The sequence below is a fragment of the Ursus arctos genome, unplaced genomic scaffold (assembly GCF_023065955.2).
Source record: "Ursus arctos isolate Adak ecotype North America unplaced genomic scaffold, UrsArc2.0 scaffold_2, whole genome shotgun sequence".
Taxonomy (NCBI): domain Eukaryota; kingdom Metazoa; phylum Chordata; class Mammalia; order Carnivora; family Ursidae; genus Ursus; species Ursus arctos.
In genome coordinates, this window is record NW_026622874.1 from 10,045,175 (window position 1) to 10,055,626 (window position 10,452).

The following is a 10,452-nucleotide window of genomic DNA, read 5'->3' on the forward strand; positions in this document are numbered from 1 at the left end:
TCTCTTTTTTGGGGCATCTGGGTGACACAGTCTGTTAAGCATCAGGCTCTTGGTTTGGCTCAGGTCCTGATCTCAGGGTTGTGAGATCAAGCCTGGTGTTGGGCTCCGTACTCAGCTCGAAGTCTGCTTAGAGTTTCTCTCTCCCTCTCCTCCTACCCTTCCTCCCTTTATTTGTTAAATAAAGATTCATTTATTAGCACAAGTAGGGGGGAGGGGTGGAGAGAGAGAGGGAGAGAAGCAGATTCCCTGCTGAACAGAACCCGATGAAGGGGGGCGCCTGGGTGGCTCAGCCGTTAAGCGTCTGCCTTCGGCTCAGGTCCTGATCCCAGGGTCCTGGGATCGAGCCCCGCATCGGGCTCCCTGCTCGGCGGAAAGCCTGCTTCTCCCTCTCACACTCCCCTTGCTTGTGTTCCCTCTCTCGCTGTCTCTCTCTGTCGAATAAATAAATAAAATCTTAAAAAAAAAAAAAAAGTTCCTTAAAAAAAAAAATAAACCCAAACCCGATGAAGGGCTTGATCTCATGACCCTGAGATCATGACCTGAACCAAGATCAAGAATCAGAGGCTTAACCACCCAGGTGTACCCCCCCAAGTTTCTTTTTTAAAAAACTATTTATTTAGTCATTCATTCATTCATTCATTTGTTCATTCACTCATTCATTCCAATTGAAGAATAGCTGACACAATATTAGTTCCAGGTGTACAATAGAGTGATTTGACAATTATATACATTAGGAAATGCTTACATGGTTATCCTTTGTCACCATACAAAGTTATTATAATATATTGACTATATTCCCTGTGCTGTACTTTTCATCTATGTGACTTGGTTTATAACTAGAAGTTTTTACCTCTTAATCTCCTTCACCTATTTTGCCCATCCCCCCACTCCCAAAAATCTACTTTCAACGTACTTTCTTCTGAACCGTTGGATGGAACTCATGCTTCTGTTTTCTGGAGTCATGTTTATCCTTAAGCTAACTCATGAAGAAGGAGGAAATGTTAGCTTCTAGTTAGAATGGCAAAGAGCTTGATTTAAGGTAGATAAGACAACCAACCAATGGACATATCTTAAAAAAAAATCACTAACAAGTTTGTAGATAGAAATGTTTTCTAAACAAGTAAGACTCTATTAAATTATCATGGGGTTGAGGGGATTAGAATGGGAAGGTACTGTCAACAGAGCAGAAACTCCTTCCGCGGCATTTTTGAACCAAAACCTTGGGAATAATTACGATGGCCCACCTCCAGAGTCTGCTAGAGCTGGAAATTGTTCACAGATTCCCAGCGTTTGTGACTAGGGTCCGAAGAGAAAGGTTTGCGGCCTTTATGACAGAAAGACGCAGCTTGCTAACAGGCTCTAAGGGGACTCTGGGTGCGGAGAGGATGGGAGTCCTGTAAGAAAGGAAACACAGGCTGGCGCCCCAGATTCTTGATCCGGGAATGGAGCTGTTCCTTGAGAACCAAAGGAGACCATTTTAGATTCAAGTGACCGCTGTACAGCGGAAGTGACGTGACCTTGGGGTTCTGAGAGGTAGTGCAGGGGCTCCAAGTCACCACCGTCGCTTGTTGGACATAGAGAACGCCCCTAGGTCATCCGTCCACTCTTCCAGTACATTCCCTTCATTGTAACCAGAGTGGTCTTTTCAAAATGCATTGCTTGTAGGATGAGGCAATGTCTCAGACCCCGGCCCACAAGACTGTACGGTCTCGTCCGGTCCGGCCCCTACCTGCCTGCCCACCGTCCTTCGTTGTCTCTTCCCTGTCACGCTCCCTGGCCGTGTGTGCCTTGCATATGCGGTTTCAACTTCCTGTATTTTTCCTTTTTGCCAAGTTCCTTCCAACTTGCCCTTCAGATCTCAAGAGTAAGCCTCGCTTCCTCTGGGAGGCCTTCCCTCACCTCCCTGACCTGTGCCCCTGTCCTTAGCAGACTCTGTTCCATGAGGGCGTTGGCTGTGTCTGTTCTTGCCAACTGCTTTCCCCAGCCCCTCGCATAGCGCCTGAAGGAGAAGAGGCACTTGAGGAATGTTTGCTGCATGGACGAAAGTATAACTAGGTAAGAGAGGTCACAAACGGCCAGGCCGACTGAGTCTGTGGACGCATTTTGTTTATCTGCCACCCAATATTTTAAAAATGTCTTTTTGAAGCTTTGGCTAGGCTCGTGTCTTTCCACTTTCCCGTCTCTGACATGCTCAGCCGTCACTGGAGTTGTCCGTGTGTCCACGTCCCACGTTTAGCTGCAGGAGGATGGTGGGTAAAGGGAAAGCACAGATCTTTCAACATTGTCCACGTGGAGGACACTCATTCCTCTCCCTGTGCTCTTCCTTCTTACCATCGTCAGAGACTTAATTGGGGATTAGAATGACATTCTCATAGACTAGAAACTCAGAGCAGAATTCATTTTTGGGTGATCTTTCTGATGAAAAATCACAGCTATTTGGGGGTCTGACAAATAGTTGGTCGCCAGTGGCTTTGTAAAATCTAAACTTTTGGACATGGGAAGGGATGGGCTGTTGGCCTAGGAGGGTCTCTTAAAAGGCTCTGATGACATTGTATTGGAACTGACCCCGGACACTAATGAAAGAGTAATCCTCCCTAAATCACCCCAAAGCTAGTAATCCCCAGGGCTGCAGGTTGGTGATTAAAAAGGAAAGGTAGGAGCAGCTGTCTTTTTGTTCAGTTTAATTATGACCAGTACCGGGGTGAGTGTTAATTTCTCGGTGCCACCGGAGGCGGCTGGACAAAGGTGTTAGGTTTCCGCAGGCTGCAGGGACTGAATGTGCAGACATCGATTCTGCGCTCGGGGATCTGGGCACCGTTCAGGGGAGCTCAAGCCCACGAGCTCAGGTTGCGTGGCTTTCAATTCCTGCCCTTTAAGTCCAAGACAGGGCCGCTGTGTGCCAGAGGACACAGCGGGGCTATCAGGTGTCAGCTAGACGGCACACCTTAATTAATAACCCCCGCACCCTTGCTTGGCAGCAGGGCAGCTGCTGGGCCCGTGAGATAGAACTTTATTGAGTCGTCAGGCGGAAGAGGAACATTTTGCCCCCTTCATCCGTTGAGCAGCGTTCAAGGCCAGAGGTCACAGAACCGGGTGTCTACTTTGCTCGGCTTCCAGTTCCAAATATTCAGGTGGTGTCCAAGGGTGTGCTGACTGTGCTTGGAAGTTAATGCCCCTGACCGTGGGGAGCATGGAACCTGTTCCTCCCAGCTCTACTCCGTGTTCTGTCCTGGAGAATGGTCCCGCCACCCACCTGGCCGTCCAGCCAGACCCTCGAGCATGACTGCACGTGCCTTCTCCTTTGCCATACCAGGGGCAGCGGCTTCCATGGACCCTGCCTTCCCAGGAGCGCTCACCCCTGCGGAGTCCTCCTTCCCCATTGCCCCTCCTTGCTTTCCCTCACCCCCTCCAGATCTCCCGTGCCTGCCTGGTTTCCCACCGAGCTCCTACACCGCCTAAAATGCTGTTCTCAGCTTGTCTCCTTGCCTAAACTCCCCCTGCAAGTCCTCATCCTGCATGGCAGCTTTTGCTAAGCGCTGGTCGTCTCACCGCCTATGTGAGGTTCGAGTTTTCCCTTCGCTATGGCCTTACTAACGTTTTAATTTAAACGACATCTCTTTTCTAGCTTTACTTCTTACCCGTGCTAAGAAATATTATCCTTAGAGGCAGGGGTTTCACATGCTGGTTACATTTCTCTATTATAATTACCAGCGTTAGTCCACGCGCCACCTAAAATCGCTAACTCATGGGAAACACCGAACATCCAAAGCCCACTGTCATTTCCCATGTGGTCGAATGTTCCATGGGCTGAACTCCTTGATGTTATTTAAATGCTCAGTGTTTTTATTCCTCTGATCTATTTGTCAGATAGTCTCTCTTCCTGGAATATAGTTCCTTCTGTGCCCAAGGCAAACCGCTATGCTTTCAGAACGCAGCCTAAGTGTCCCCTGCTCTGTGAAGTAGTCTCTGGCTCTCCCCTTCCCGTTCCTCCTCCTTGGGGGGACTCCCTGCCAAGCTAGCACTGCAGGTAACTGGGCAGTCTCCTCCAACCCTGAGCTCCTTGAGGTCAGACGTGGTGCCCAGAGTAAGCGCCAGGCCCCCTTTGAAGCAGGCCCTTAAATGAAAATCCAGATCCACACGAAATCCTTAGGTGGGTGGGTTGTTACAAAAGGAGGTCTTTGCTTTTTTATAGAATTCACAATAGAATTACTTACACAGCAAGTTTCCTTGTTACACTTCACATGTTCTGTAAAGAGGATTTCGGCACCTGGGTTGTGGAGTTGTGTGTCTGTTTCTTCATGACGATCGTGGGGTCACCACTCGTGCGTGTTGGGAAGCGTTGGTGAGAAGCTGGAGCAGCAATTACACGGGTGGATTGTGGACACGCCACGGTGTGTGGCTGACCACACGGAGTGTTGCATGTCTGCACAGCTCTCCAGGGGCCAGGTTTTTAGGTGCTTAGGGTTTTGTGTGATGTCTCAGTTCCTCATCTCATTTTATTTTATTTTGTTTATTATTTTATTATTTTATTTTATTTTACTTTATTTTATTTTATTTATTTGAGAGAGAGCGAGCATGGGTTGGGGGGGAGGGGTCGTTGTGGGGCTCAATCCCAGGACCCCGGTATCACGACCTGAGCTGAAGGCAGATGCTTAATCGACTGAGCGACCCAGGCGCCCCTTGGTCTCCACTCTGCTATTAAATCCCCAGGGCATGGCTTCTACACAGATTATGAATAGTATATTTATTTTTAATTGTGTTGAGTTCTTTTGGTTGTGCATGTGTGTGTTTGTTTTGTTTTTTTTTGACACTTTGTTGAAAGTACAACATTCCCCAATCTAGGAAGAACCATGTAATATTTGACTTAAAACATACTAGTTTTATTATTCATTATTTTCCTTTAAAACTGTTTTTAGCGTTCTTAATGGAATATTATCTTTCAATGTTTTTCATCAAAATAGCTTTAGGTTATCTCAAAGATAGCAATGTGTTTTAAAAACAAAAATATTCTTGAAAAAAATTCTTATGAAGTATTAGTTTTCTCTTAAAAATGTCTCAATAAATATTATATTGCCTCTAAAATTATATTGAAATTATAATTAAATTATATTAAAATATAATTAAACGGAAACAATGAGTTTTCCTAAATAGCAGTTTCTACCTCATTGCATCTTGATATATTAAACAATAAACAATAATTATAGAGTGCCTTCTATCTAGCTGCTAGGTTTAGGTTAAAAGTAATATGGCATATGAAACTGAAGGCAAAACAGTTTAGTGATTTAGCCCTAAGATGCAGGTATGAAATTCTGTTTTTAAATGATGAAGATATGACATTAAATCACGTATTATCTAAGATTGAACTCTGTATTTTAGGGACATGTTGTACTGCAAAGACACCTGAAGAGAGAACAGATAAGTGACTTTTCTTTTTTTTAAAGATTTTGTTTATTTGAGAGAGCGAGAGAGAACACTAATGGGGGAAGAACGCAAGTTGGGGGAAGAGCACAAGTGGGGGGAGAGCGCAAGTGGGGGGAGAGCGTGAATCTGATGCAGGGCTAGGTCTCAGGACCCTGACATGACCTGAGCCAAAGGCAGACGCTCAACCGTCTGAGCCATCCAGGCACCCCAAGTGACTCGTTTTCTAAGAAGCTTGACCAGAACCCCTACTTATAAAATATGCTGGGGATGCAAAAGAGAGGCTCTTAGAGGATAATTCAGAAAGCAGCAACCTGCTGTAATGGAAAGCCAGAATAGCATATTATCTCTGAGCAAGACAAGCGCTCCATGATGGGTTCTGAGCCTTTTTTTTTTTTTTTAAATATATACAATGATTGATCCATTGCTAGTAGATAAAATAACAGTAGTCTTTGGAATAAGAATAATCCAGACTGAAATGGCTTTACCATTTACTTGGTATGTGACATGAGCAGGATATGTAATTCCGCAGAGCCTGAGTGCCCTCCCTGTAGTTAAAAAAAAAGGGTAGTGGTGGTGGCAATGATTCTTTACCAGGTTATGAATATTATATGCGATCATGTATATAAGCATGTAATACTTAGTAAGTACTTGGTAAGCATATACTGCTTAGTACTTATTAAGTACTTGGTATAACATAATGGTTAAAAGAAGAAACTACTCCTTAGGCTCAAATACTGGCCTTTCTATTCACTGGCTAGATGCCTGTGGGCAAATTACTTAAAACCACTGTAAGCTTAAATTTTCTCACCTAAAAATGAATATCATCATAGCACTGACCTTATAGGATTGTTTTAAGGATTAAATGAAATAATGCATATGAAGTGCTTAGCATATTTTGTTCTCATCAACTAGCCTTATTTCTGAAAATACAGTGTAAGAAACTAATCATAGATGTTCCCAAATATTTATTGTCTAGAATTTTTGTCAAATTGTGTAAAATTATTTAAAAAACCCCAGAGAACCAGTAAGTATTTAAGAATAGAAGATAGGTTAAATAAAACATGCCCCATTTATAAGATGGAATGATTTATAAACATTAAAGTAATAATGTAGGCTATTATTTGAAAACATTGGAAAATATTCTTATAAACTTTAAAAATTAGATTATAAAATAAATTTTATTAGTGTTTTATTTACTCATATGGTTAAAAAATTATTACACACACACACACACATACACACACACACACACACACACACACACACACAAACAGCATTCACCTGTTTCTCTTTCTAGAGGCAATCACTTTCCTCTCTTTTTGCTTTTACTTGTGTCGGTTTTCTCCAGGTTTCTAGACATTATATCTATACTGCTGTCTCTTGCTTTTTGAATTTTAGACATTATTTACTATCTTCCCACTGTAGGAGATGAGAATTTAGCACCCCCTTTTCCTTACAATATAAATTTCTCCTTCTCTCATCATCTTAATATCATGATTTTTGTTTAAATCAATATTTAATATTTACGTTTTGACAATTGTGTTTTCAGTTAGGTCACAGTATACTGTGATTACATTTTCTTTGGACAACTTGTTTTTTCCCTTGTAGTTCATGGTTGCTTCAGGTTTTCCACTTGTTTTCTTGCTTGTTTATTTTTAGTGTACTCTGGTAGGCAGAATTTGAAGATGGCTGCCAAGATTTCTGTCCATGGTGGGCATGCCCCATATAATCCCCTCCCTTTGAGTTTTGGCAGGACCTCTGAAGATGATGAGATATCTTCCCTGTGATTATGTTACCTTATATGGCAAAAAGAACTTTGCAGATGTAATTAAGATTCCTAATTAGTTGACTGTGGCTTAATATGAGGGAGATCATCTTGGGTGGGTCTGACCTAATCAGCTCTCCAAAGCAAAACGAAGCAGCAGCAGATATTCTCCTGCTGGCCTGGAGGAAAAAAGCAAACAACTACGCTCTGAAATGGTAATGGAGAGAGAGGGGTGACTTCTAGGAGCTGCGGGCCTCAGTCCTTCAACCAGAAGGAACAGAATTCTGCCAACAACCTGAATGAGGTTGGAGAAGGACTCCAAGTCTTGGGTGAGATTACGGAATGGTCTCTGTTTTTTCAGAATTCCTTTTTTAGTTAATTTTTTCCCTTTGGTCTGACTGGCCTGTCTGATATGTGGTGAGAGGTGTGGTTTTATTTAAGGGCGAGGTACATAAATGCTGATGGAATAGCTGTGTGCACGGGCAGGGCTTTACAAATGTTGGCCTTCCCCATTTCATTGGCATCAGTGGTAATTGGGGTTGGGTCATTTCACTGAGGAGTCATCAAATCTGTTACTTAAGGAGTGTGTCTTAATCCTCTGTTTTCAGTGTGTTCCTCAGCCCTGCCCCCAACAGTGACTGCCGTCTCTGAGTACAAATCCTCTCAAACCCTCTCTCTTCTGAAAGTCAGTCTCTTGTATTCTGCTGCAATAGGGGGAAGACAATTGCTTGGCTGAGGGGTGGGGATATTAAAAGGTAACTGCTTCTTCTAGAAAATTGCAAGACCGCTTCCTGTTTGGTCCTAGCCAGAAGCACCCACCCCCTCCATTTCAGAGGTATGTGATGGAGCCAATGCCGGAGATATTTCGGAGCTCTGTGGCACACACGGGCTTCTGACAGCAAAGCTTAGATTTCAACTTTCTCACATCTGCTCCATCGGGTGCCACACAGCCATTTATTTTGTCAGTTTCCAGCTTGGTTGACATCTCTTATCTGCCCCCATTTCCTCTTCTGCATGCTTCAACTTTGGGGGTTCACATTTTATATTTCCTTAGTGCCATTTTAGAGGGGCTTGGTGGGGAGCAGGTATAAAAGCATGTATTCAATCTGCCATGCTGTTTTTAACCCCACTTTTTAAAGGGGAGACTATGTGTATATTTGTAGGTAAAAAATAGCTGTGCCAGACTTGTTAACAGAAGTCATCTCGGGGTGTTGAGATTCCGGGTAGTTTTTACGTTCTTGCTTATGTTTCTCAAAGTCATATATAATAAGATAACTTAGTAGCTAGAAAACAATTATCCAAGTAAAATGATACTATTATCTAGATGTATCAGTCAAGGCATTTTATATTAGTTTCAAATCCAAAAATTAGGTTAAGCCATATGAAATGGTTGTTTTTTCAGGTAAAACAGAGTTTGAGTATCAGCAGTTTCATGTGGTTGCATCTGAAATACCTAACATAACACAGATCTCAGAGGAGACTTAGCCTAGAAAGGGGAGTAGCTGTCTGGAGAGGCCAGATGGCAAGCCAGGAGAGCGTACACCATTCTTATCGCAAGGGGACCCTCTCTTGGGGCTGGCCATTGCGTTGTTCCCTAAGAGCTGTTCCCTCCTGGGCCCCCAGGTTGAGGAGACTCATGAGCTAACCCGCTAACCTAGTTTTCAGGAGCTCACGATTTGGGATGTAACTCACAAGAAAATAACCCAATTATTTCCTCCTTTTCTCCCGTATTGGTACTTCCAGAACACTTTGCACACTCTGTATTGGAGTTCTCTGGGGAGATGCCTTTTCCTCCCTCTTAGGTTGTTAAATTCTTTGAAGGCAGGGATCCTCATCTTAGTGATATTAAGGACTGTTTGAGGAAACATTGTTCACTGTGTCACTCAGTGTTTCTTTATAAAGATTCACGGGAAAAATTTCTCCCAGGCAAATGGCTTGTTTTTATTCTAGGAACGCAATGTCATTATGCCCAATTTCCCCCCCTCTTTGGAAGAGGAAGCTCAGAGCCACACTTATGCCACGGTTCTAAGCCGTGCCTTCTTGAAATCTCTCCTTGGATGGATATGTTGTGGTCTTTGTATTGGTTTCTTTTCTTTTCTTTTTTTTGGTGTTAGTTTCTTATTGTTGCTGTAACAAAATACCACAGGCTTAGTGTCTTAATACAACACAAATTTATCTCCTAGTTCTGGAGGTCCCATGTCTTAAGTCAGTTTCATTGGGCTAAAATCCAGATGTTGGCAGATGTTCCTTCCAGAAGCTCTAAGGGAGAATCCATTTCCTTCTCTTTCCATCTTCTTGCATCCCTCAGCTTGTGACTCCTTCCTCCGTTTTCCAAGCCAGCAGCGTAGCATCTTCTCTCTTCTCTGACATCTGCTTTCGGTCCTTACACCTTCTCTGTTCGGCTCTGATCCTTTTGCTCCTTCATATAAGGACCACTGGGATTATATTGGGCTCTCCCTGATAATTCTGGATAATCTCCCCATCTCCAGATCCTTAATTTAGTTACACATGTAGAGTGCCCTCCCACTCCCTGCCCTTAATAGATTTTAGTTTTTAGAGCAGTTTTAATTTTATAGCAATACAGAGCTGAAAGTATACAGATTTCCCATATACCTTCTGCCCCCCCCCACCATGCACAGCCCTCCCCTGCTATCAACATCGGCTCCAGAATGGTAAATTTGTTACAATCGATGAACTACATTGACACATCATCATTACCCCAAGTCCAGGGTTTCTTTCTTTCTTTCTCTTTCTCCCTTCCTTCCTTTCTTTCTTTCTTTCTTTCTTTCTTTCTTTCTTTCTTTCTTTCTTTCTTTCTGTCTCTTCTTTTTCTTTCTTTCCTTTCTTTCAAACAAAGTTTATTTTTATTAATATTTTAAATTAAAAAAAAAAGATTTTATTTGACAGAGAGCGTGAGCAGGGGGAGCTGCAGAGGGAGAGGGAGAAGCAGATTCCCCTCCTGAGCGGGGATCCCAGGACCCTGAGATCATGACCTGAGCGGAAGGCAGATGCTTGACCGACTGAGCTCCCCAGGCATCCCCCCCAGGGTTTTCCTCAGGTTTCCTTCTTGGCGTTGTAAATTCTGTGGGTTTGGACAAATGTATGATGACATGTATCCATCGTTATGGTATCTCACGGAGTATTTTCTCTACCTTAAAAATCCCCTGTGCTCTACGTCTTCATCCCTCTTTTTCCCCAACCCCTGGCAACACCAGTCTTCACCATCTCCATAGTTTTGCCTTTTCTAAAACGTCATAGTTTCCAGT